The sequence below is a fragment of the Phlebotomus papatasi genome, chromosome 2 (genome assembly GCF_024763615.1).
Source record: "Phlebotomus papatasi isolate M1 chromosome 2, Ppap_2.1, whole genome shotgun sequence".
NCBI lineage: Eukaryota > Metazoa > Arthropoda > Insecta > Diptera > Psychodidae > Phlebotomus > Phlebotomus papatasi.
This window is the reverse complement of record NC_077223.1, coordinates 39,703,401-39,730,055: the sequence shown is the minus strand read 5'-3', so window position 1 is coordinate 39,730,055 and position 26,655 is coordinate 39,703,401. Positions and strand designations below refer to the sequence as shown.

The 26,655-nt window shown below is 32.8% G+C and overlaps 1 protein-coding gene across 3 annotated transcripts in view; it reads right to left on the bottom strand.

The window, feature by feature from the left end:
- LOC129804096 (POU domain, class 6, transcription factor 1) overlaps positions 1-26,655 on the bottom strand; it is a 254,688-nt gene that overhangs the window by 169,414 nt on the left and 58,619 nt on the right. The window lies entirely within an intron of this gene.

The following is a 26,655-nucleotide window of genomic DNA, read 5'->3' as shown; positions in this document are numbered from 1 at the left end:
CGGTAGTTACGGAACTGTTTGGAATTAACCCCCAAATATTTTATAATGTTTACTGATCCAAAATGTATTTAAAATAGATTATCTATCGTTTGTAAAACTATTAAAATCAGTGTTTTATAAAATTTATTCAGTGTAGAAATTTCGCATAAAAGGCAATTTTATTGGCCTCTTAACGATTTATACTCGTTTTGAATAACTGGTTTTAACTAATGTAGAAAAACGATGTGTCAAAAGAGTACAAATTTGATCAAATTACCTACAAAATAAAGATCTTGAGATTATTTTAAGCTTTGATCAAAAGAACTGATTAATAATTAGAAAATTGAGATGTTCTCGATCGGTGGCAGCCAAAATCCCGGACGCCAAAATTCCGAAAGCCAAAATCCCAAAAAACAAAATCCCAAAAGACAAAATCCCGAAAGCCAAAATCCCGAATTTTTAAAATCCTGAAAGGGATGAAATTATATGGAGGAAAATATTTAGAATAATTTCCCAAGACACTGAAGATTTACCTTTGCATCCAGCAAGCACGAGTGCAATCGTGGGAGTAGCTATGACCACTTTTAAGAATTTGGGATTTTGGCTTTCAGAATTTTGGCCCATTCGGGATTTTGGCTTTCGGGATTTTGGCTTTCGGGATTTTGACTTTCGGGATTTTGGCTTTCGGGATTTCGACCGGGACCCGTTCTTGATATGTCCTAAACGTATAGACTTCGGCAGGACTTTCTTTCGGAAAAAGAAAAGCTTGTTAGTAATCTTAATTCTTCCCCCATTTTTAACCTATTTAACTAGAACTTTACAACTTTGTAATTTTGTTGCATATTTGCGTTTTTAATTCCCCACAAGTATTTACAAATCAGGAAAATTCTTACGATACGAAAAATTTTGTTATATTCAAAAAAAGTTTTACGGTAAGTTCGTATTTTACAGAAGAAATATGGGAACTAATATAGTGGTGCATAACGCCCTTAGTAGTTATTACAAAGTTGAAATTTTATTATTTTATTGCTTGATATGAATGTAATGAAATGTGTATCAGACTATGTCAAATTATGGAGTTTTAGTATTTTCCAAAGTTTATTGATACTTAAATTTAGAAAATTGAGCTAATAGATTGCTCAAAAGGATTAAATGCACGGAAGCATTACGAAAATTTTTTTTCACTAAATTCGAAATTCCAAGTAGAGGAAAATACGGTATCCTTGAACGACTGAAGTTTCGGATAACTCATTTTTTCTTATTCTTAATGAATTTTACCATGAGTCAGACGTCAGACTCATTAAGAACGTAAAAAAAAAAGAATTCGAAAATGGATCATCCCAAAGGTACTGCGCTCTTTAGTAAATTTGAACCGGTTGCAACCAGTACTGAATGTGTAAATATCTAGTAATTAACTTTTTGTTAGAAAATTTTAATTAAGATTATTTACAATTTCAATTTGTGTGATTATAAATGAAATCGTACTGGATCCAAACATTTAACGTAATTACATAAACAAATGAACTTAAACCTGATACGTTAAATGTTAGTACTCGAAAATCTATATAATTCAAAAACAAACAAATTGAATTCTGTGATCCTCTTAAGAAATATGCAACAGATTATAAAATTAAAAATTTTACAGTTTATTAAAAAAAAAACATTCCGAGAACTTACAATTTTCATAACACACCACAATAGGGGAAAGTGCCCAGTGCCTATGCTTTACACGGTTCCAAGCTACATAATGATTAATTTTTTTTCTATGTTTCTGAATAAATGTGACTCTGCAATGTATTTAAAAAACTGGACACTTTCCTCAAGTTTTCAAAATATAGGTGCGATGAGTCACATTTATTGAAAAACATAGGAAAAATTTAGTCATTATCGTGCAAAGCATGGGCACATTCCCCTACAGAATTATTTTTTTGTTCTAATTTGATTAAATTCATATTTAGTGAGCGAAAATTAAATAACAATCCTAGTTGGAGTATTACTGAATTTAGACAAATAACTCATTTTGTCGGAAACAATTAATTTCTAATTGGAAATAATGAGAATATATAAATCTTTCTGCTTGCTATATCCTTGACAAAATTGTAGGTTACACGATGATTTTTTACATTGTTTGAAAAAAAAAGTAGCAAATCCTTCATTTTAAATCGACCAATTAATCAATTCTCTACTCATTTAAATTGTGGTATTTTTCCCAAGTTCCAATGAGAGGAAATTAATGCAGTAAAATTGGAATTTTCTCAAGATTATTGCGTTATACGGTGTTTTTTTAATTGACGTGCAATTTCGAATGGTGCAATCAGATAAATATCAATGATTATTTCATATTCAAAAATTTATCGATCAATAAACTTTCTTTTGCAGTGCATAATAGTAAATCCTCGAAAATTATATACAATTGGTAGGGTGAATTTTTGCAATAAGAGAGGGGTTTGAGGGTTAATAAAGTAGGTGCAACTCATTTATTCTGGTGAGTGCGTGACTCAAAACAAAAGCCATGAATCCACCCCTTATTTTTGCACCACCCAATTCACACATTACATGTATCTGTGAATGGGAGAAAATTCATTTGAAATGCCATGAAAGAGTTGCAGAAGAATCGCATTTGGATGGATGAATGACAGAAGCGTGATTCTTCCACCAAGAAAGTCTCAAAGAAGGGTGCTCCCTGAATTCGCTCAGCAATTAATTCGGACTGTTAAAGGTAACTGGTTCTGGAGAAGGGTCTCCCTGATTGTCATACAATTTTCACAGTAAAAGTGTGGGAATTGGACGTAAAAAGGGGTTGAAAAAAAAACCATAGAAAGGGGTAATATTGGTGTTTTATTTTTGCCCAAGAGACGACACACATCACTAAAAAAAAAAGGCATAATTATAAATGGAGCATTGAATCGTAAAGAGTATTAACGATTTTTCAACCCATATTTTCTGCATTTATGTTGCAGTTTACACAGAGTTGTAATGAGATACCTCACTACCTTTTTCTACAGTCAAAAATTGATTTATTTTGCAAACGAATAAACTCTACATTTTGAAAACCAATTAATTTTAAAAAGTGCATTTTACCAACCATTTAGTGCACATTCTAAAGTATTTTATGCAGTTGTTTTGCAGTAAAAAAAGAGTTAAAAAACAGGATCTTTTGTTAAATTTTTAAAAAATGAATACATTTAGTAATTTTATTTGATTTTTAGGTGAATTAAATTATTTTTTGTTCTATAAAAAATTGGAATAATATTTCTAATAACAATTGATTTATTCCCTTGTACTGATAAATTTTGAAAAACAAGCTGGCAAAAAAACGTCTCTAGTAGGGGAAGTACTTATTATTTGGGGCATCTTGTAAATTTGGACAGTTTGAGGGTAAAGTTAGACACTATAAATAAATTTATTAAAAATATGGGAATTTTCTTCCAATATTTAACACTAAACCTACCACGACCCGGTCTAATTGACCGGTTTAAAATTAACACATATTTGAACGGTACAATGTCACTATAAAACTTATTAATTTCTTAAAATATGCATGTAATATGTTTTCAGTGTTTAGATTTTAATTTTTTATTCTTTTCCAAGACAAATTTGTTGAGTATCCTACCCTACCGCGGTTTTTCATTTGACCGAAAAACGAACAAAAACGGTCCTTAGGTTTAGTGTTAATGAATAGTGTATTCAACCCAAATATATATTCTTTTTTGGAGTATAAATAGCACGAAATTCTTTCAACTTTAAATATGATTTTGAGATGTAAACAAATATGATCGAAGAGTGAACCGTGACGTAACAGATCAGTTGATAGATTTCGATCAATAACTCTGATCGGATAATTCAAGACTAATGCAAGGGGATTTGGTATTAGCAATAATTGAAATTAGGAAGACGATCAGCTTTGACGGAGATATCTTTGGTTTAAGTTTCGAAAGCGTAAGTTAAGGTTATGCCCTATGCTAATAACGGAATGCCTGAAAAGATAAATTTTTAACATATGGTAAAACGTATAATGCATCGTTTTTGCCCAAAATATTCTGGAATCACGGAAGAAGCATCTAACGAGTACATCCACATTATGCGAATGCACTTAGCAAATTCTTTCACTATTAGATATGACAATGCAAAATACATTGCTCTTTAATACAAATAGCTTGACAGGAATAATAATAATCGGGTGATCATCGCCGATCAGTTTTCATGATCGGCTGATCGTGCCGATCATTCTAAATGATCGGCTGATCGTGCTGATCATTCCTTATGATCAGCTGATCGGGCCGATCAGTCTCCCTGATCGGATGATCTTGCCGATAATTCTCCATCAGCGGATGATCTTGCCGATCATTCTCCATGACCGGCTGTTCGGGTCGATCAGTCTCTCTAATCAGATGATCGTTCCAATCATTCTCCATGATCGGCTGATCGTGCCGATCATTCTCCATGACCGGCTGTTCGGGTCGATCAGTCTCCCTAAGCGGATGATCGTTCCGATCATTCTCCATGATCGGCTGATCGTACCGATCATTCTCCAGGATCGACTGATCATGCCGATCATTCTCCGTGATCGGCTGATCGTGCCGATCAGTCTCGAGGATCGGATGATCGACAGATATAGTGTACTGTGCATGCTAGACCTGTTTACCCTGTGTTTAATTTGAATTAAAATTGTTTTAGTCCTTTTCAAACATTTTAAAAACAGAGACGGAAGTAAATAAGAATTTACTTAATTCTCGGACTCTCAAGTTCGTGTCTGTCCTATCAAACTTTTTTTTTTAATATATAGGTGCGATGAGTCACTTGAATGTTGGATCCTTTATTCGATTTTCGCAGTTGTGAGTTCGAGTCCCATCTTGTTCACAAATTGAAACCTTCTGAAGGGATATATTACTCGTAACCCTCGTAACATTGTAAATTGAATAATAAACAAAATGGCACATAATGCATAAAAAGGCTAAAGGTAAAAGTTCTACGTAAAATTAAACAAATAAATTAAAAATAATCAAATTATCTAACTTTTTCTGTCTCTCAGTTTATTACAGTATAATTTTTCTTAATAATTGTTTGAAATCCGAAATCTTTTCGGTGTAAGACACCTCTCCCAAAGCTTAGTTTTGAATCAATTTAGTGTAGTGCTTTGCAATAAATTAATTGACAGTATGTTGCAATTGATTTAACACCCAATTCTTTCATTCCTATTTCCGTTGACTATTCTTCCATTGAGCATCGATGCGTTGTATTGCGTTGAAATAAAAGTAGCCAAACAAAGGGTGAGCCTAGGAGGGTTTGGAGAATAAATTAAGGGTAATTGTGAGTCAGTCCCAAAGAACTTATATTCGCCATTATAATTTATAATTATGTGATTGTGTATGTGTGTGTGTGTATTGAATTTTCGGTAAAAGTTGTTGAAGAGCTAGAATTTTGCATGCATCGTGTAATTATACTTGCGACTTGAACAACTGGTGGAAAAAAGGATGGATTTTTCGAAGGGGTGAGATTTTTTTTGTATGAGCTTGAGTATGTATGAGTCGAAACAAGAGACCACCATCATTACGACCCTCTTTTGCTTTATTATAAAATTTCCTCCACTGATTAATCACCCAAACTCTTGGGCTCTCTCATTGCCACTTCTTTGCATTTGTTGGAATTATGAAGAGAACTGGGGAGGTGAGAGATGGGAACCAGAAATTAGCATAATTGGGAGTGAAGAGTTGAGCTCACCAGAATATAATGAGATCAAATGATATTATACTTGCTTTTCTGTCGCGACAGACACTCTCATTTGGCAAAATCCAAGAAGGAAAGAAGCGGTCTTGAGTATTTTATTGTTGAATTATTCCCTCACATTCACACTTTAATCCTCCAACAAGATTTTACACACTTTAGAAGAGAGAGAGGCAGAAAATGGACTTTAATCAGAATAATTACAATACAACTCAGTGACAGTTGGTCTTCACAGAGTCGTATAAACCACAAGTAGAGAAAAAGTATTATACGAAAATTTTCCCTTTAATCTGATTTACATTTAATTATACAATACCCAAGAGCAGAGGGACAAACATTATCATCAGTCAGATGAATCAAACTCCAAAGAGATTTTTTATTCTTAGTATTTTGCAGAATGAAGAGGATATTTTACAAAACAGGAGCTGTTTTTTTTATTGAATGTGATTGAAAATAATTTAAGTTTAAATTTTAAGAAATATTAGTGTAACTGTAAATTAATTTTCGCTGCTAAAAGGTTCAAATAAGTGAATAATTTTGAGCTTTCAAAACCTTAACTTCGATAAATAAACTGAGCAATAATAGTGGTGTAACGCTTTAACCCTTTAATGACGAGTGGGATACCGGTGTCCCAAAAACAAAAACAATTTTTCTTGACTATACAAAATTACTTTGTCTTCTAAATAGTCCGAAAAAATAGTTTTTTTTTTATTTTTGCGACACCGGTGTCCCATTCGTCCTTTGTGGACAAAAGCTTTTTTTGGCCATTGTAATTTTTCTGTGCTCCAAATAGTTTAAAAAAAAATTTAATGATTTTCGATGATCCTAAAGTCATTAAAGTATATAAAATTACCTAAAGCACTTATCCTTAAAGAGATAAGCAAAATGAAATAACATTAATATAGTTTATCATTAATCCAGCAAAGGACATGCAGGCTAAACGGTAAGAGATACCGGCTTCTCGTCTTTAGTGACCCACTCTTTCATAAGTAAACATTTTGTAGAAGTGTTTTGTCCTTTTTTTCTTTTTTTCGTGTCATTACTTTAAATGATTTATAATGTATAATGGCTATGTATTTTAAATGTTTATTAAAAAACTAATGTGTTTATCAATGGAATTATTCTTCTCATTACGAATTTTACGTTCATTCGGGTTTACTCTTATTTAAATTAGTTCATAAATCATCAGAAAAATATCTTTCAATTGAAAAATGAGCTCTTCTTAAACATTTTTTCAACTCTCAGAAAGTTTTCTTATACATTGTGAACTAGTTCAAATAGATACATGGTAAACCGATATGACTTTAGATAAGTGGGAAATGACAATTTTTGTGAATTCGAGAATTTCAAAATATTAGAACGCCCAATTAGAACGAATAGACACAAGCTGATCTTTGAGAATATTTAGCATGTAAAATTTGGCGTTAAAGAATGACATAAAGGAATTTATTCAGAAGACCTCTTAATCAATGATCTCAAGCTCTCAATGTATGAATTTTTGGGATAAAGCTGTGCTACCAAATTTCACAGGCTAAATAACATATTCTAGATAATCAGCCTGATTCTAACTGGGTCGTAATACTGTGCTTTGCTTAATCACATTCGATTGATTTAAATTTTTTTCTGTAAATAACCAATTTCTATAAAATTCACTAAACCCTCTGGCTGTTATACGTATAATATCTTCAATTCGAAAATAGAAAATATGATAGCATCTGATAGATCTGATAGATCTATATTAGATAGAATTAACTCAACTTATTGTAAGGTTTAATATTAGGAAAAAACTTATTTTTAACCCGGTATTTTTATTTTATTTCTATGTTATTTCCAGGGGGAGTGGCATTACCTCTGAAAAATGCGACCAGTTTTAGTGTAATTTTCCTCTGTTTTCGTACACATTTCACGAGATATCTCCAAAACTACGTAGATTGCCAATTTAGGGTTTTCGGTTGCCTCTTCGTTATTAAATTGGCTTCTATTATGTATTAGTATTTGTTACTAATTCATTCTACAATGACAGAAAACAGCTAATAAACTCAAAAATTTTTTCGGCTCGCTAGAAATATATGGGAAACATAGGAAATGTTATGCCCCTGGTTATTTCTAAAATTGATCGTTCTTACAACTATAAAAAGGCTTCTTATCATGTTGCTATTTGACTTGAGATTTTTTGAGTCATTTGTAAAAAATACCTTTATTTAAAATTTGAGCGGTTAAATTAAGTAAAATATCTAGATTTTTCACGTGTTCTTTGCTGTAATGTAACTTATGAAAAACAATTTTTAAATCTTTCTTTTTAATATTGATCTTCTTAGTTTTGGGAATGTCGTTTTGTAATTGGTAAGTGTTTGCTCTTGCGTGCTACTGCCTTGTCTTTCACAATTGTGAAAATTGAGTCCATTCCGGTGTAACAAGATCAGATCATTATGGATCTGGTACACCTTTTAGATCAGGAAAATTCCATGAAGTCGAAATTCGTATCCCTTTCTTTCTCACACGTTTTGCATATGTCTATCTCATTCTTTCGCACTTTAAATTCGATTGAGGTAAATTTAATTTGGCATAATGTTTAAAAGAAGAAGAAGAGTGTGAAAGAGTTAGATAGACAAATGCAATAGGTTTGAAGAAAAGAATGTGAATTCCGACTTCACGAAATTTTCCCGATCTAAATTGTCTTCCGGAGCCGTTATAAAACAAAACAATAAAAGAAATCGCCGATTTTGGCGGTTTGCTATTCTTGTTTCTCGATTCTGATAATACAAGTTTGATCCTAGGTCATTAATTGGCCTGAATATGCAGATATAATTGCTGTGATTAATAAAGGATCACGCGGTAAAAATCGAAACAACGAGAAGTGGAGAACATTTTGCAGAATGCTTCCACTTGCGACTTCAATGCTTTTCTTACGAATTAAATTGCGATACTCGAAATTTTATTTCAAAATTATATCTGTGAATTACAAGAAAACGAATAACTCTTTAACACAACAAATCAATACAATTCCTCTTGCTTTGTAAAATTTATGGTATAACTTTTATCCCAAAGCCACACAGAACTGATTCCACGTCCGAAAACCTTTAACCACATACTAAAAACGGAAAGTAATTAAATGAACAAGTAATTAATATAATTATAAATCTAAGTTGTAACATCAAAAGGGTCAGTCCATACTTTTTGGCCTCTGGAATTTTCTCTGGCTGTTAATTTCATCTTCGACATTGACGTTGTATATACGAGACGAATATACGGCCATTTCATAATGACTAATCTCATATTTTAATCGCTAATTATAAGGCTTAAAGAAGTGAAATGAGGCAGGGAGTAAATTTTCAGGGTAGATGGGAGATGTATTTTTTTTTCTCTACTGAAACTTTTTGGTGTATTTGTGAGAAAGAGTGAATCAAACGCGAGGGTTTCGAATTACCGCCACGAAATAATTATAGGCCTCAAATTATACACATTTCTGTGTGTTATTTTTTCACGATATAATTTCCACTCTTACACATTGCCAGACATTTGAGGTACATATTGTTGTAATATTTAATTATGGCGTACCTTTTATGCTTCTGCCAATGTATTTGTACAATATAAATGGCAAAATGTAGCAAACAGCTGAAATCATCAAAGGCACATTAAGTTATATGAGTTTTATATGTACCTTCTTTCCCACTCTTTTTTTTTAGCAGTCCTAAGGAACCGCTCGCATTTAATTCCCAAAAAGGGTTGAAAAATATTTAACCCAGGGATTCCCTAATAGCATCTAAACTTAATAGCACGATAGTCTTGGAAAAAATGTACAACAAGAAAAAAACTCAAAAATCCTCTTGATTGAGATTAATTCACGAAAATTTTCAGTAATTTCTAATGGCAATAAAATTTGCACCAATACCGCTCTGCTTATGTCTGGAATTCTCTGTTGTATGCCTCCCTACTAAAATCTTTTAATCAGGCATTTATCATTTTTTATTGCTCAGTTTAAACATTTTATTTTCAGATATATAATTCTTGGCGCTCTTTTGACCTGTTTTTCTGAGATTCTTCGCCATAAAACAAAAGATTTCGTTTGAGTTTAAAAATGTCTTATTCCATCGATTATCACAGTCTTTAATGTGTAGAGTTTCATTAAATGCCCATTAAGTGGGCTCAATTTTGATTTGACGTCCTGAAACAAATTTCACTTTAACTTTAAGTGAGTTGTGCAAGAATTTTTATACCACACATAAGCATATAAAAGTTGATTTTCAATCCAAAATATACAGAAATGAGTTTATCTAAATGAATTTTTGAGTAATTGTTGCAAAATTTATTGTTGAATAATTTTCAATAATATGGAACATATTGGAAAATATAGCAATATAAGATAGTATAAATTCTTATTATTAATAAATGGAAATTATTAATAAATGAAAGGCCAATTTTGTATTGGTAATTAAATCATTTCAATTAATTATAAATTTTCAAATATGGATAGAATTTTCTTAATAAAATTTGAGATTAATAATGCCTTAATATATAATACCTATACCTATAGTGAAAAATATTTAAGCAAAATAACAAAATAATTAAAAAAGAAATTTTTTTTTAGATGTGGCTTAATTTCAGAATGGGATAAAATTGAAACAAACTGAGTGTTTCAATTTATAATTTTACTAGTTTTACAATTGTTTTCAAAGCTTCAAAACAACTGTGAAAACTTTTGATAAAGTGATTTGTAACACTTCAAAACCATTTTCGATTTTAATTTAGATTTTTATTTGACAGAAAAAGACAATTTATATCAGGGGTAGAATGATAACTTTTCAACATTATCGAATCGATAGTATCGAAAAATCTATATCTGTTAGATTAAATGAATGTCGACTTTTTACGCATTGTTGGGCCACTCATTGTAACATTCTCAAAAGAATGCGACTGTTGATAAATATCTATATCAGCTATAGGAAGTACAGCTATCGTTTAAATTTTTTAGAATCGACAGTCGATAGTATCGAAAATACGTTATCATGTCACCCCTGATTTTATTATTTATTTATTTCGATGAACCGGGCTTTTATTGCCATTTTGTACATAGTTCAGTTTACAAGATTTATTATTTAGCTTACAATGTTTACCTATACAGTTTGCACCGGGCGGGACTTGAACTCGAGCCGGAGGTCACACTGACCAAGAGCCGAACGCTCTTACCGATTGCACCACGGACCCCCCTTATATCCCATTATAATTTGAAAGAGTAAGAGATAATATTTTAACTGATTGAATTTTACTTAAGTAAAAAGGTGTACCACGACCATAAAATATAAATTTGATAAGTAATAGTTTGGCAGACTTTTGGGGTTACGAAAATTTCTTGAAATTAAAATTTAGTTACATTTCTTTCACCAGAATTTGGTTTATGTCTACAGCGTTCTTTGGTACTCAAAATTCGTTTGAACTAAATTGAATTTTCTGTGATGTTCAAAAGAAGAAGAAGAAGAAGAGTGCGAGAGAATAGGATAGACATATGCAAAACTTTTAAGAAAGAAAAGGCCGTCAATTTTGACATGTAGAAGTTTTTCTAATCCAAAAGATGCATGGGCTCCGGACTTATGACTATGGAATACATTTTAGATCAAGAAAATTTCCTAAAGTCAAAATTCACATCACTTTCATTTTTGAAAGTTTTGCATATGTCTGTCCTACTCTTTCGCACTATTCTTATTTTTAATATCATATTAAATTAAATTTAGTTCAGCCAAATTTTGAGTCAGGAAATATGGGATAGACTTATGCAAATCTTTCGAGAAAGAAACAGTCAAGAATATTGCTTTCATGAAATTAAAAAAAAGGAAATAAATAAAATAAAAATAAATAAATAATAATAAATAATAAAGAAATAATAAAAATAAATTTTTAATAAAAGGAAAAGGTGTACCGGGGGCATTAAAAATCTGAATCTAGGGGAAACTGGGGCACCACTAAACACGGGGTACCACCAAACACTACGATTTTTTAATCAGATATTCGACTTCTAAGGACAAGACCTATAGGAAATTATAGGCACTATAGGGATGCTTGTCTACTGAAGAAATGGTTGAGATAGTCCAAGTAGTTAAGAAATAATTAGTGTTTGGTGCTACCCCGTGTTTGGTGGTGCCCTAGTTTCCCCTAATCAGTAAAATATTTAATTTTGGGAAGATAAATATTATAATTTTTTAAAAATGGGTTTAATTTATATAGGGTAAATGTGCCAAATTTCGGCATAGTTGCATGCAAGCATCAAAGTCTCAAGTTTGAAATGTAATATTTTAAATACAAATTGATTTTTTAAATTCTTTCTTCTGAAACAGTGTTGCTTGGAACCTTGTAAAGAATTTACCGCCTTTATTTACTCAAAAATCATTCTTAATACATTTTAAAATGAATAAAAATATAGACATAGCTTTGGTGCCCTATTTCGGCCACCTTCATTCTCATAGTTCTTTGCCCTTCGGGAATTCTCCCAATATCTTTTTCACGTCATCTCGTTTGTCGTAGCTACATTTTTTGTTATTCTTTTGCATTGTATAATCTCTAGAGTTTGTAAAATCTAAAAGTTCATGGAAATTCGAGGAACAAAAAAGGTGGCCGAAATTGCAAACTGGCCGGAATTTGGCACACTTACCCTAATTGAAATTTAAGATGCTTTCAGGTAAAATCGGTAAAATGAAACAGCTTTGTTTTCCCTTTGTCAAAACTTCCATAAAGATTTCAGTATATTTTTTAAGTTACAAATTGAATCATCAAATTTTTATATCTTGTTGATCAAATTAAAATTTTCGCTGCTTATTTCTTCAGGGGTATTTCTAATTATTTAGTTCAGAGATAGGGATATTTTACAAAACAATGTATTTTTTATTTTTAAGAATAGCTTACAAACGTTGATTTATTGGTTGTATCTGATCAACAATTTTATCCAACGCTTTTTTTTGTAAAATAAATAATAAAATAAAATCAAACTAGCCTATTCAAATTTGTCTTAATTTAGTGATAAATAAATATTGCTCAATTATAAGCATTAATTGATTGTCATTAAAGAATTTTTCCTGTTATATCACGGGATAATTTGCCTCATCCTCCCATATCGTTTCAGAGGACAATTTTAGATCGTTAACTGAATTTTTAAAATATTCAATCCTAATATCTAGAACAAGTTCGTCTGAATTCAGAATCTTTTAAGATCTTTTTCTCTCACTTCCCCATAAAAATTTCATTGCCATAAGAAATGTTTCCAATTAAGTCTCCATGATGACTTTTAAGCATAGACTCTAAAATGTTGCCCAAACAATTCCGTGTGGGTCGATGGCAAATTTAACCACAATTTCCTTGTACGTTCATTTTATATTTATGATCTGGCATGCAAATTGCAATGGTAAAAATCATTATGAGACTCAGCAAATAAATGATTTGATTAGAGAAGTGAGATGGACAAAATGGAAAGAAAGAAATTAGAAATTAAAACTTTTGGACACGAAGTGAAATTCCGTCTTTCTCTTTTTTTGGCCACAACAGTCATTCAAATACGGCCTCACGCTTTGCCCTTCTTATATGCTCTCTGGACAATTCTGTACCTTTTTAGCATTAACTACACTTAATATTCAAATTAAAGAGCAATGTGTGGATTTCTAACGTTCACTCTGTGTCGTGATCTCTTGGAACAGCGACGCATTTGTAATTGGCAATTAAGTACGCGAATTAAACTTTCGCAATTTGACTTGGAACTCAATTGTTAATAATATCAAATTATTGACAGGCATGCAAATGTCCCTCTCTCGCTCAAATGGTTGCCTCCTTCGTCAAATTACACACCATGGAGACTTTTTTTTCTATCCAAGAGAGCTCTAATTCTTCTCATGTTCAACCAATGAGGCACACATAGTAATTAGATAATGTGATTTATGTTCATTTGATCTAGAAGAAATATAATTTACTGTTTTTCAATTTTTCTGTTTTATTCAAGAGTGTCTGCGTAGAGTTTTGAAATCCAAGTTCTGTTAGCACTTCTTGAGTAATATACGAAATTGTTAGAAGATAGAATGCTCTCCTATTGCAAATCTTCAAGAACTAATTGGACAAAGGATATACAGCTACAAAATTTACACCTTGGATTTATTGAATTTCAAGTGTAATTAAACCATATTGCAAAAAGTCTGTAGGATTAATGAACATTGTACACATAATGAAATATTTAATTTCAAAAAAATAATTTAGTATTGTCATTTTCCCTGATTGGCTAGAGCCTATACAAGCATTTGAAACTTTATCCAATCAGACAACGCGATACGAGATACAAGAGATATGACTAAAATATTTTATAGGATCAAATATTAATAGATTAATAACATTACTGGGAATACAGTACATTTATTTGTGGATTTGAGGATGACTTGAGCAGAAACCTAATTAAAAAAAAATATTAATCACGATTAATGCCGCATTGATAATACGGAAACAGTATCTAAAGTTTTAAAACCAAATATAAGTGAGAAATCATTCGTTCCGAAAGCCAAAATCCCGAAAGCCAAATTCCCGAATAGGCCAAAATCCTGAAAGCCAAAATCCCAAATTCTTAAAAGTGTCATAGCTACTCCCACGATTGCACTCGTGCTTGCTAGAGGCAAAGGGAAATCTTCTGTGTCTTGGGAAATTATTCTCAACATTTTCCTCTATATAATTTAGTCCCTTTCAGGATTTTGAACATTCGGGATTTTGGCTTTCTGGATTTTGGCCTTTTCGGGACTTTGGCGTTCGGGATTTTGGCTTTCGAGATTTTGGCTGCCACCGAATTTGTAATATTCAAGAAATGATAAGATGACTTAATTGTACCGCATGATAATCTATCAATTTATAATAAAAAAAACTTAGAATATCACCATCATCTTATCATTATCATCTTAAAAAATCTTATTATTATTATTCAAAGGAACTGCTACTTAAATAAAGACGAAAAGAAAGGTTTTTTTTAAAGGTAGGAGAAGAATAAAAATTATGCTTAGTCAAATATGTAGGCATTCGTTCAGGACTGCTGTCTTTGTCCCTTACTAGCTATCTGAAACAGTACGAAAATCTTAAGTGTTCCAAATTGATAATGGTTCCAAATTGTCTCTTAATTACCCCATTATTTTTTTCTTTGATTTCCTATTGTTTTATTTTGCAAAGATTGAAAAAAAAAGCAAATGTATAATTCTTTCAAATGAGAGGGGGGAATTCCCTATGCTTTCTTTAAAAACTTTAAAGAACAAAGGGTTGATATTCTTTATTGAGGGGTGAATTATGCCCCACGCACAATAACTTTTGTTTTGCAAACATATTTACGAAACTGCCCATGAGAGTAAGCGAGATGACTAGGTCTAATTGTCATCCGTTCTTACTTAAATGTCAAAAAAAATGTTTATACAATAATTACAAAATGTATTGTGTTTTGGACTAGGATATGAAAGTCAAATGAATATTTTACCAAAACCGTAATTTGTGCGGGTGCAATTTTGAAGATTAATGACGTAAAACATGTACGAAAGTAGAAAAAGATTTACAACAAAAAATAGCCACATTTTTCAAAATCAATATCAGACTCATGTTTTTTAGTACATGCATGTACTAAACCAAATTTATTAATTTTTTATTTATTGTGATAATTCCATGATTTAAGACCACGAATTTAACATTCAAAAACATGTTTAAAATAGTAATGACTTTAGAATTGCTACTCCGACAGTTTCTCTTCACTTAAATATTCTTATTAATTATTTTAATTACGCGCAGTGAGTGAAAGAGTGTGAAATGTGGTGTTGGCGTTGAGACACGCTGCAGAGATTTGCTGCTTATTTTACTCGCTAAATACCATGAAATTGGGTACATTTTGCGATGCCGCGAAAATCTCCCAGACAATTTCAAATTTTATCCACCTCCACGCACTTTCTTTTTCCAAGCATTTTGTGACTATTTTGATCTTCAATTTGAGATCCAAATGCCCCTTTTGGTGCCACTGTGGCCCATTCGGTGGCTACATGTGAAATGTGAGAAGATTTAAGTACCACTGCGTGGGTGTCAGTAGCATGTTAAGTGCATCATTTATTATTATCAACTAAGCTATTAATTTTCACCTCCCACCTCATCCACTCTTTTCATTTGTTTAACCCCCACTTGGTGTATGCTAAACTGAAAAATTCTAACTGTGAGTGCAATAGTCCCAAAAGAAAATGCCAAATTCTCAACCACCCACAAATTTTCATCTCTATCAAATGTTGTATTAAATTGTCAAAATGCTAGTCATTTAGCACGTTTGTGTGTCTGCCTTCGTGTCAAGCTTGAGTTTTGTAAATTAACATTGCACTTTCTTGATTTATTTCGACAATTTAATTAAATTGTAACATAGAGATTCAATGGTTGATTCTCAAATAAAAATATCATGTGTCTCTATCTCAGACACTTCTCAACTTTCATTGAGGTCCTATTGCACAGACATTCATCAGTAGACTGTTAAAGTGCACTCAGAAAAATATGTCTGAATAAAAAAAATTTTCTTTAATTCAAAATTATGGAAAATTACCTTTAAAATAAAAAAAACAAAAGCATAAAATATATTAGGATTTCAGAATTATACTGTAGTTTATTAAATTTATCTTTTAATATTAAATAATGTACACAAGGAATTCCCAAAAAATATATTTCAATAATATTTTCAATGTGAATTTGTGATGAGAAAAGGAAATCTCACTGTGGATCCATAAATCGTAAAATCTGCCAAGGCTTCAGGGAGTCTAGAGATCAAACGGTTACAGATATTAACTTAGACTTTTTTACAGACTTTCATAAAAGTCAATCCATATCATAAATCGTACATAAAGTGAGTCGTTTCACCGTTTAACGCCCTTGGAGTTTTCAGTCACTTTGTAAGTTACAAGTGCTACAAAGGTAGATTCACCCCTTTCTGCCAATTAAAAAATTTCAAAAATTTGTCAAGTTACGATTGTCAAAATTGCAGAATAATGGGAAGTTACTATAAACAATAGATCATAAAAAGTCTCATTGCTTTACTAACTTAAATATTATACCTCAGAAGATCTCCCACATTATCTACGATTTATGAGATTCATAAATCAGAGTAGCGATTTATAAATCACTCAAAGGTAATCTAAAATGGTTTAGGAGTAATACATTGGATCTCGGATTTGATATGATTGGAAGCGGTTAAGACTTTTCGAAGATAAATTCCAAGACCTTTCTATTGAGCCCAAATATGATACTATTCGCTTGAGAAATACGTTCTCATTGTGAAAAGTTAGAGAATAAGTGCTTTATAAATCTTTTGGAGTTAGAGCGTTTTCAAGCTTTGGCCTTGAGAAACTATCATTAGAAATGATTTAACAGTATTTTTGTATATGGACGGAATGTCCGGATATGAAACAAGTCCTATCATAGTCCCAGAATTCAAAATCTGGAAAGCCAAAATCTCTAACGAGTCAAAGCTAAAGTAAGTGTACCAAATTCCGACCAGCTTGCAATTCCGGCCACTTTTTTATTTCTGAAATTTCCATGAATTTTTAGTTTTTGCATACTCTGTCTAGAGATTATACAATGCAATAAAATAACAAATCTTCGACAAACAAGATGAGCTGAAAAAGACATTGGAAGAATTCCGGAAGGGCAAGGAACCATGAGAATGAAGGTGGCCGAAATAGGCCTCCAAAGCTATGTCTACATTTTGTTCATTTTAAAATGTATTAAGAGTAATTTTAGAGAAAATAAAGACGATAAACTGTTTACAAGGTTCCAAGTAACACTTCTTAAGAAGAATTTAAAAAATCAATTTGTATTACAAATATTGCATTTCAAATTTGAGACTTTGGCGCTTGAATTCAAGTATGCCGAAATTTGGCACATTTACCCTATTCCCACGATTGCATTAACGCTTCTATCTAGCAAAATATTCCATACATTATCCTCAGAGTGATTTCGACCCTGTCAGGATTTTCACCATTCGGGATTTTTTTGCGCTCGAAATTTTAGCTAAAAAGTCTTTGTTTGATATTAGCGATGGTGCCGAGATATGAACACACCTTTCAAGAACATGAATGGATATGAACACACCTTTCAGTCTTTGGGGATTCATAGTAATGACAGGAACTTTAGCTGAGGAACGTATATCCTTACCCTCTAAACCTAAAGGGTCATATTTTGGTAGGATTTTGGAAATCTGAAATTTTGAGGTTTTTGACGTTATTCTGCTTTTCCGTCTATCCATCCATCCGTCAGTCCGTCCGTCCGTCCATCCGTTTGGCACTTACCGCCCGCCCCTAGCGACCAAACAGTTAGAGATAGAGATTTGGGACCTTCAAGGGACCTTACATAAGTCAACCCTGAGACCATTAATATGTACATCATTTACCTTCTACTTCAACATGTTTTTGGGTTTACCTGAGCTTGTCCAGGCGGACATTTCGTTCATATACGAAAGTATCGTTGAATCATTCCTAATAACGGTTTTTCAAGGTCAAAGGTTAAAAAGACACTAGAGAGCCCATTTATCAAGTAATAAATCTTTTGAGCAATCTTTTGAGTAATTTATAAATCGGATCAAATCTTTCAGCAAAAGATGAAAAAGTTCTTGTGAGGTATAGCACCCAAGACACGAATTCGAGCATTTATGTATAGGACAGTTTGCCACCGTTAATTATAATAATTTTTTCTCCCTAGATTTTTATTACATAGATTAAAATTTTACTTCATAAATCCTAAAATTTAATTTTAAGATATTTTCAAAATTAAAGGGACAGATAATCCTAACCGGCTTATGTAGGTGAGATTCTTAACGTGAGCTAACTCGGAGTGCATGCAAATTCGATTTAGAGCTGAAGTTGGGAGACGCCTTTTAGTTATCTTGAATCAAATTCGTGAAATTATACAAATTTTGTATTTAAACCAAAATATCAAGGATTTGGATGAACTGGCACAAAAGTGATATATGGGTGAAATGTAGACCAGAATGTTCTCTATAATTTTCCTATAGAACATGATCTCATCGATTACTCAGAAGCCAAGATAAGCGAGGTTTTTTGTTTCTTAACTTGTTTTTTCATCCAGAGTGCCCCAAGTAGTCATTTGTTGAACTTCAACTATATCAAAGAATTGTTGTATTTTGTGGGACTTTCCATTTAAAACCATATTTTAAGTGTCTTTGTGGAGTAGAGGCAGTCAAATTGGCATCTGAGTGATTTCAAAGCGTTATTATTGGAAAAATCAATTTTTTCACACTTAAACGGCAAAATCGGAGTGATAGCGTAGTCTGATCGGAAAATGATGTATAGACGAAATGTAGAGACAAATGTGCTCTACAATTATGTTGAAGTAATCATCAAAATCGGTTCAGCGACAGTTGAGATAATTGAGGTTATGTGATATTGAAATTGGTTTTTCGACTGTGGCGCCCCTGGTGTTGGTCCCACGAAGTTCAAATATTCTAGAAAGTTGTAGCATTTGGTGAGATCTTTCGTTTAAGCCCTCATTCATCAAAATCGGTCACATAGAACCGGAGATATGATTTTTTGAATTTCGTGAACTTTGACCCTTCATATCTCCGGTTCTATTGAAACCACAGCGCACATACGCACCATTTTGGAAACGTCCTAGACTGGAGTACAACATACTAAAATTTCATTACTTTGCACAATGCCGTTTTTGAGAAAAGTGACTTTGAATTTCGATGAATTTTGACGCTATCACAGCGCCACCTGTGGTGACTTTTTGAACTTCCATCTGAAAGTGCTCATTGAGACGAAACCAAAAAGGTAAAATTTAGGTCGCTATGTTAGTTAGAACCGGAGATAGAGGCCGGTCAATGTTCGAACTTTGACCCCTTATAGCTCGGGTCAGGGGTTTTAGATCGACTTAAGGTTTTTTTTGTTTGATAGGTACAATCAACGGCTACAACATACTAAAATTTCAGCCCGATGCACAATGGAATTTTTGAGTTATTTAAGTTTTAAGATTTAAAAATTTTCTTTTTAATAATAGCGCCCCTAGCGGTGGTTTTATGAACTTACGATGTTAGAAGGGGAAGTGGCATTTCATGAGAGCTTTCCAAAAAGCCCTCACTTTTTAAATTCTGACAATTAGAACCGGAGTTATGGCCATTTTAAGAAATTTTTTTTGGACCCTTATAGCTCGGGTCAGGGGGGTCGGGGGACCTTAAGTTTGGTATTGATGGAAAGCTCTAAGGCCCAGCTATAACATACTAAAATTTGAGTCCGCTGAATGCCATAGGGGCGGAGCTATTGAGAAAACAAAAAAAGGGGGGTCTTCAAAATGGCGGAAGGAGGGGTGGGGGGTGGGGGGTCAATGCACCAAGTTGCAATTTTCACCCGATATATAACCTTTGCCGAAAACCGCAAGTCGATATCTTTTTTAGTTTAGGAGCTATTAAGCTCCAAAGAGCGGCCGGCCGGCCGGCCGGGAACGTAAAATAGCCACATATATATTCGTGATCAGGAAGTGCTGAAACACATTTTGGCCAAGTTTGAGGTCGATCGGACGACATGAAATTTTGTTAGGATTATAGTAGGTGAGATTGTTAAGAATCTCACCTAATATATTAAAGGAGAATGGTCAAAAGTATATGGGCGCTGGTCCCGGAATCGCCACAAACAAGAGTAGGCGCATTTTGTAGGTACTGATATAAGATTGAAAAATTGCCGGGACCCAGGACGATAAACGCTGGGAGTCCTTGTAAAAAAGCCTTTATGCTTCCGAAAAAGCGCTGTTTTGACAACGAATTACTCAATAACGGCTAAAGCGATCTTCATGAAATTCGGTATAGGGTCTGTGTATTACTTAAACTTTTTATCCATGCATACCACCCCCTCCCCTCACCCTCCATTCTGACAGCCCCCATACAAAATGAGAGCATTTTACTTTATAACTCCTTTCTGAGAAGAGGTACAATTCTGAAATACGGCATGCGAACAAGGCTTAAAGAAAACTTTTTAACCATACATACCGAACCCTTCTTCCATCATCCCTTCTGGTAGCCCCCATATAAAACGAAAGCATTTTAACTTATAATTCCTTTCTGAGAGGAGGTAAAAAGCTGAAATTCGACATGGGAACAAAGCTTAGGGAAGACTCTTTAACTAGCGTACCATCCCAACACCCACCTGTCTGATAGTCCCAATATAGAAAGAATTCCTTCACACAAATATAATTATTAATCCACTGAATTTCATATTAGTACAACTTCTGTAGACAATAAATCGAGAAGCAACTCCAAAACCTTGATTACAATATCAAAAAAAAAATCACCACTAATGCCAATTAGATTATATGAGAATATTTTTCTATCGTTCAAGTACCAGCAGATCACAATGAGGCGAAAAATGAAATATAAAAAATCTGGAAAATAATTGTTAACGTTATTACTTATTCATTTTTTTTTTCATTCAATCAAGCTCGATCAAAAAGTTCTTCGTGAGGATTGATGAAAATACCTCTTCTCAGAAAGGAGTTATAAAGTAAAATGCTCTCATTTTGTATGGGGGCTATCGAAATGGAGGGTGGGGGGAGGGGGTAGTATGCATGGATAAAAAGTTTAAGTAATACACTGGCCCTATATCGAATTTCATCAAGATCGCTTTACTCGTTCTTGCGTAATTCGTTGTCATAAGAGCGATTTTTTCAAAAGGATAGAGGCTTTTTTACAAGGACTCCCTGCGTTTATCGTCCTGGGTCCCCATATTTTTTTTAATTTTATACCAGTATCTGCAAAATGCGCCTACTCTCATCTCTGGATAAAGATGAATCGGTGCCCATATATACTTTTGACCATTATTCCTTCTAAGAAATAATTTTTATGCTCTAGAATTTTTCCTCCATAGTTTAGAACATTGGTTCCAGAACAAAAGTTGTTACCTATACCAATGTCTATCCATTAACATAGGTCCCGTTCGTGGCGATTCCGGGACCGGATTTGACCATTCTCCTTTAAAAAAAATCAATTAATTAAGACCTAAAGATGACGTGACTGAAAATTACTTAAAGGAGCAACGTATGCAGAGCTACACATTTTTAAAGAAATCAGTATATTATCAGATTTATTTTCAGGTTTCCTAAAGTGACCAAAAGTGGTGAATATATCCTAAAAATGTATATATGGATGTTTGTGTTTTTCTTACTCAAAGAAATTTTCTCATAGACGTCCTGTAGACTTGCTTTCCCAACTTTTCAGCCCATTTTGTGACGATTGCTGTTGATGTTGGTGTAAACATCAACCAATCAGGCTTGTACTTATGCATTTGGAACACATTATCACGATATTTTCTTGGCATATTACATGAGACAAATTCTCCTGCTGCGAATGTCTTCGATGACTTATGGCACAAATGTTGGTGGGATGTAAAGTCTCAATAAAATTTGTAATTATGCGATTGAACTACAAAGTTGCTATACATGAAAAAGTAGTCTTTCACCTAAGGTTTCTTTCATGGTGACTCATTCAAATTAAACATTACATTTACACACAATCATAACCGAAAACGGATGGATGATGGAATTTTGGATGATCTTCAACCTGAAATACGCATTACATGAATATGTTTTGTGTTTTTCTTTTAATCTTTTCATAGCCCCATTTCTCATAAGAGCGAGAGCATAACGAGAATAAATGTGGCATCTGCAAAAAGATAGAAAGCCAGCAAAAAAAATAGTCCAAGACAGAAAGAAAATTTGGATCATTAAAAAATAATTATTAGGTGGAAGAGGATGACAGTGGGGAGAATGAGAATTAATTATTTATAAAAATATGCGTAAAGATAAAAATAAATGTCAAATAACACATCCTCATGTTCTCTCATAATCCACCCCACTCGCTTCTCCCCTATAGAATTTTTTGGAGGAGAAAATGTTTGCAATATGGTTGGAAAGTCCTCATGAAATTCTTGGTTATATTATGCTTGTTGGTTTTATTTGTGAAATAGCAAACCACTCTCTCTCTCTCTTGCTCATTTTCACAAAAACTCATTAATTTATTAATGTGACTGTATTTTTTTCTTCCACCATCGCCTTCGTCATATTTATAAACTCTGCCGCAGTCAACATTATTAGCACTGATGAATAATGATGGGGTGTTTCTGCGTTCAAGTATTTTTATCATTCATTTTCAAAAACACAAAAAAAAAGAAAAAAATAACTGACGAATAAAATGAAATTGCAGCAATTTCTTCATTAATGCTTCACGGCAGACTACAATGGCATTTTAGCACTACACGGTTGTGTACATCTCCCATTCTAATTCTTGTTTAGGCGTTAATATTATTGCATTCACTTCAATAAAATTTGTTATAGCATTTTGGTAATATTGCACACTTTAGCTATCAATGTTATTCTTTAGGCTTTAGTGTCAACTGAATGATTTTCTTCCCATATGTTTACAGTGCATCGTTTGATGATGTATTAAGGATACTGTCACACTAATCGTCAACGTCAACGTTTAACGTGATTAACGTTTAACCCTTTAGGGACGATTGGGTCACCGGTGACCCAAAAATGAAATTTTTCCTACGGCCTTCCAAAGTTGTATTTTGCTCTAAAAAGTTAGAAAAAATGATTTTTTCTGACCCTCAATTTTTGACCTTCTCGTCGTTAAAGAGTTAAGGATTCTGCCCAGGCCCACTCAAAGTATTTTTGTCATAAATCTTTAGAAAAAAGTAAGCAAAATAAAAGAAAAAAGGAGAAATAAACAAAAATATAACAAACGACGAATGAAAACCGATTATGCAAAAATATTGCACAATTTGGCTGAGACACATAGGGTAAGGGCTCACAATTTTGTCCAGTCTGCTTATAAGCATCGATGTTCCAAGTTTGAAGTGCGATATTTTCAATAATAATTGGCTTTTTTATTACTCTCTTTTCAGAAGGGTTTTTTAGGAACTTTTTTTAAAAATGAATTGATATGCAGAGGTGTATTTGACTCTTATTTTGGACAACTTGGTTATTAATTTGAACAACTTGGCTGTAAATTTGGACAGCTAATCCGCCTCAACAAGATGCCCATTGTTCATCATTTCATGAACCAATCTTACCAAGTCCTTTTCCTATTTCTGTAAGGGAAACGTAGAATGTCACAAGAAGCCCGGAAACTTTCCATATCATTCATTAAAGTGAGTTGACTTCGGTGCTCCAAGTACGTGCGGATTCGCTCATTCCCTGCCCTTTCCGGGAGCCTTTCAAGGCATTTCTCGCTACATCTCTTTCGTAGAGATGATGCTTCTTTGTTTCTCCAGACATTTGTCCAACCTAGTCATCACAAATGCTAAAACTTCACGAAATTTCGAGATAAAAACACCTGTCCAAAATAAGGAGCATCACCGCACTGGTGAATGTCTTAAAAAATTTCTCATTCTTCACACGAAAAATATAATTCACAAGGCAAATCTCACTTCAGGTCAAATGTACAAATCACTACTAACGTAAATCAACACAATATTCAATGAATATTCAATAATATCACTCAAGAAAAGCGAGGAAACGTTGTTAGTATTTCACCACAGCTAAATAAGACTGAAGTAAACACGAAGTTCAGTCATATTTCTCGTACTCACACTGAATTTTCAAAAAAAGCAATTTCAACTCAAATCATATTCAAAATTTAACGTATTTAATGTTAAAATCTTCCAAAAAGAACAAATATTTAGATAGAATTCATTATTCATCAAATATTGGAATAAAAATCTATAATTTTAATCAATTTATTTTTAGTGTCCACTTTTATCCTCAAAGTGTCCAAAATAAGAAACTGGACAAAATTATGAGCTCTTCCCCTACCTTGCTATTCATTCATAGAAATTTCTTTTAAATGCTTTTCTTCATCTATTATCAAGAAAATTTCAATATTCTAGTTTTTCTGATAGCCATTGTTACTGTTCTGTTCATTCTTAGCTAAGACACTGTATGTTCCACAAATGCATAGCTTTAAATGAAAAACTCTTAATCTTTTTATTTTGAACAGCATGTTCTAGAAATTTGTTCAAAGAATAGCGGAAATTTTGTTAAGAATATGGTACAATAATTGAAAATTTGTCAACCAAATGTGATAAAAATGCTATAATTTTACAGGAAAGCCGTTAAGTTTTCGAAATTGACTGTAAATATTTAACATAATTTGACGGTTAATGTGATTCAGCCTTAAAATGAACTACAGGATATATTGCGTGTTCTGGAGCGTGCATCGCAAAGACAATTTGCATCATTTACCAATTTATCCATAAATCCAATTGCAAGTGAGACAACTGATTCAACATTTAGCATTTAAGCTGAAATTGTCATTATTTAAATTTTTACTCGTTTTGCTATTTTAATACATTGTATGCGGATATTATTCTCGCTAGTTGCATCCATTAAAATATGCATTATGAGCTAAAGTGCCTATTTATGACAGTGATCTGACGACTGGAATGCATTTCATGCGGTGTTATGAAATTCAATTGATATAGTAAAATTCCGTTTAGTTAGAAAAGTCTGAAGATTGTTATTTGTTGTGGGTGATATTGTTTGGTAAATTTAGGAATTATTCAAATCATTTGAGAGATATACACAATAATGTGTCAAAAATTGACAAATATTTAAATATTACCGTTTTTTTTCTTTTGTTTTGGTTGATGAGTCAGGTCGACATTTTCTTTCATTTGCAATAATTTGCTATTAGTTGTAAAGTGGTAAAGTTTATGACGACAACTTTTGCTTATGAAATGAAATTTAAACTAATTTAACGGCTGAGATGAGCGCTTAATGCGAAGTTAATTAAAATTCCTTCAAGGATGGTCAATTTGTAATATAACTCAAGTGACATCACGATGATGATGAGTATCTCATCGCTCTAATATGAATATTTTCTCTTACTTTGTATCATATCTCTTGAGCTCAAAATACTGGGATATTTTTCAAGGAAGCTTGCAAGACGGGCAGACTCCACCAGGTGAATAATGACGTGTAAAGTCAGCTCAAAGTATCACGCAAAATTTCGTCTGTCTCTCCAATTTACATATATATAATGCACTGTCAAATGGAGATTTATATAGAAAAGTCATTGGACAATTGAGACAGTGGCTCATCATCGTCACAATGGCGCCAAATTAATTTCTGCAATTTCTCGCATTCACTCAGCTTATCATTAATTAGCCATTAATTTTTTTTTTAATTTCTTATTTTCAAGAGGGCAAACTCCACTAAATTCTGCCATTTAGAGCCTCTTTTGGTAATAATGATGGCATAAAATATCAAGAGATAAAAGAATTCGATGGACTAATACAAAATTTTCGCAATTTCTGAATTATCATATTAAATGAAGAGTGTTTTTTTCTGTGCAGCTGCCTCAATTCGTGCTTAGTGTTTTACAAATCATTTTTGAATACTTACACCATTTTATTAGCCCAAGAAGGCTTCAGTTTTAGTGACAAAAGAGAGAGGGCAAAATGGAATGTGAAATATAATGATAAGAGTTAAATAACACCTTAAAGGTACTAGGGTTAACTGGCGCCACTGAGCTTGGGGTAGCACCGAACACTGTGCGATTTTTTAATTAAAGGTTGAACTTCAGAGGACGAGACCTATACTAATTCGTAGATACTATAGGGATGCTTGTTCACTGAAAAAATGGTTGTCATAGTCTAAGTAGTTTAGAAATAAAAATCAGTGTTCGGTGGTGCCCCAGTTTCCCCTATAGAATATTGTATAAGACAAGAAAGTACAGAAAATAAAAAAAATCCTTAGTAAGCTCCACCCATAAATATTTAGCTCACGCCCCTTTTAGAACTGATGGTCAACTTTTTTCAAATATTTTAGTTTTTCTTAAGTTGAATAAGAAGGTATTATTACTTTAAACTTATAACTTAATACTTAAAGGTAATACTTTTAAGTATTATAAAAGTTCAATTGTGCATGAAT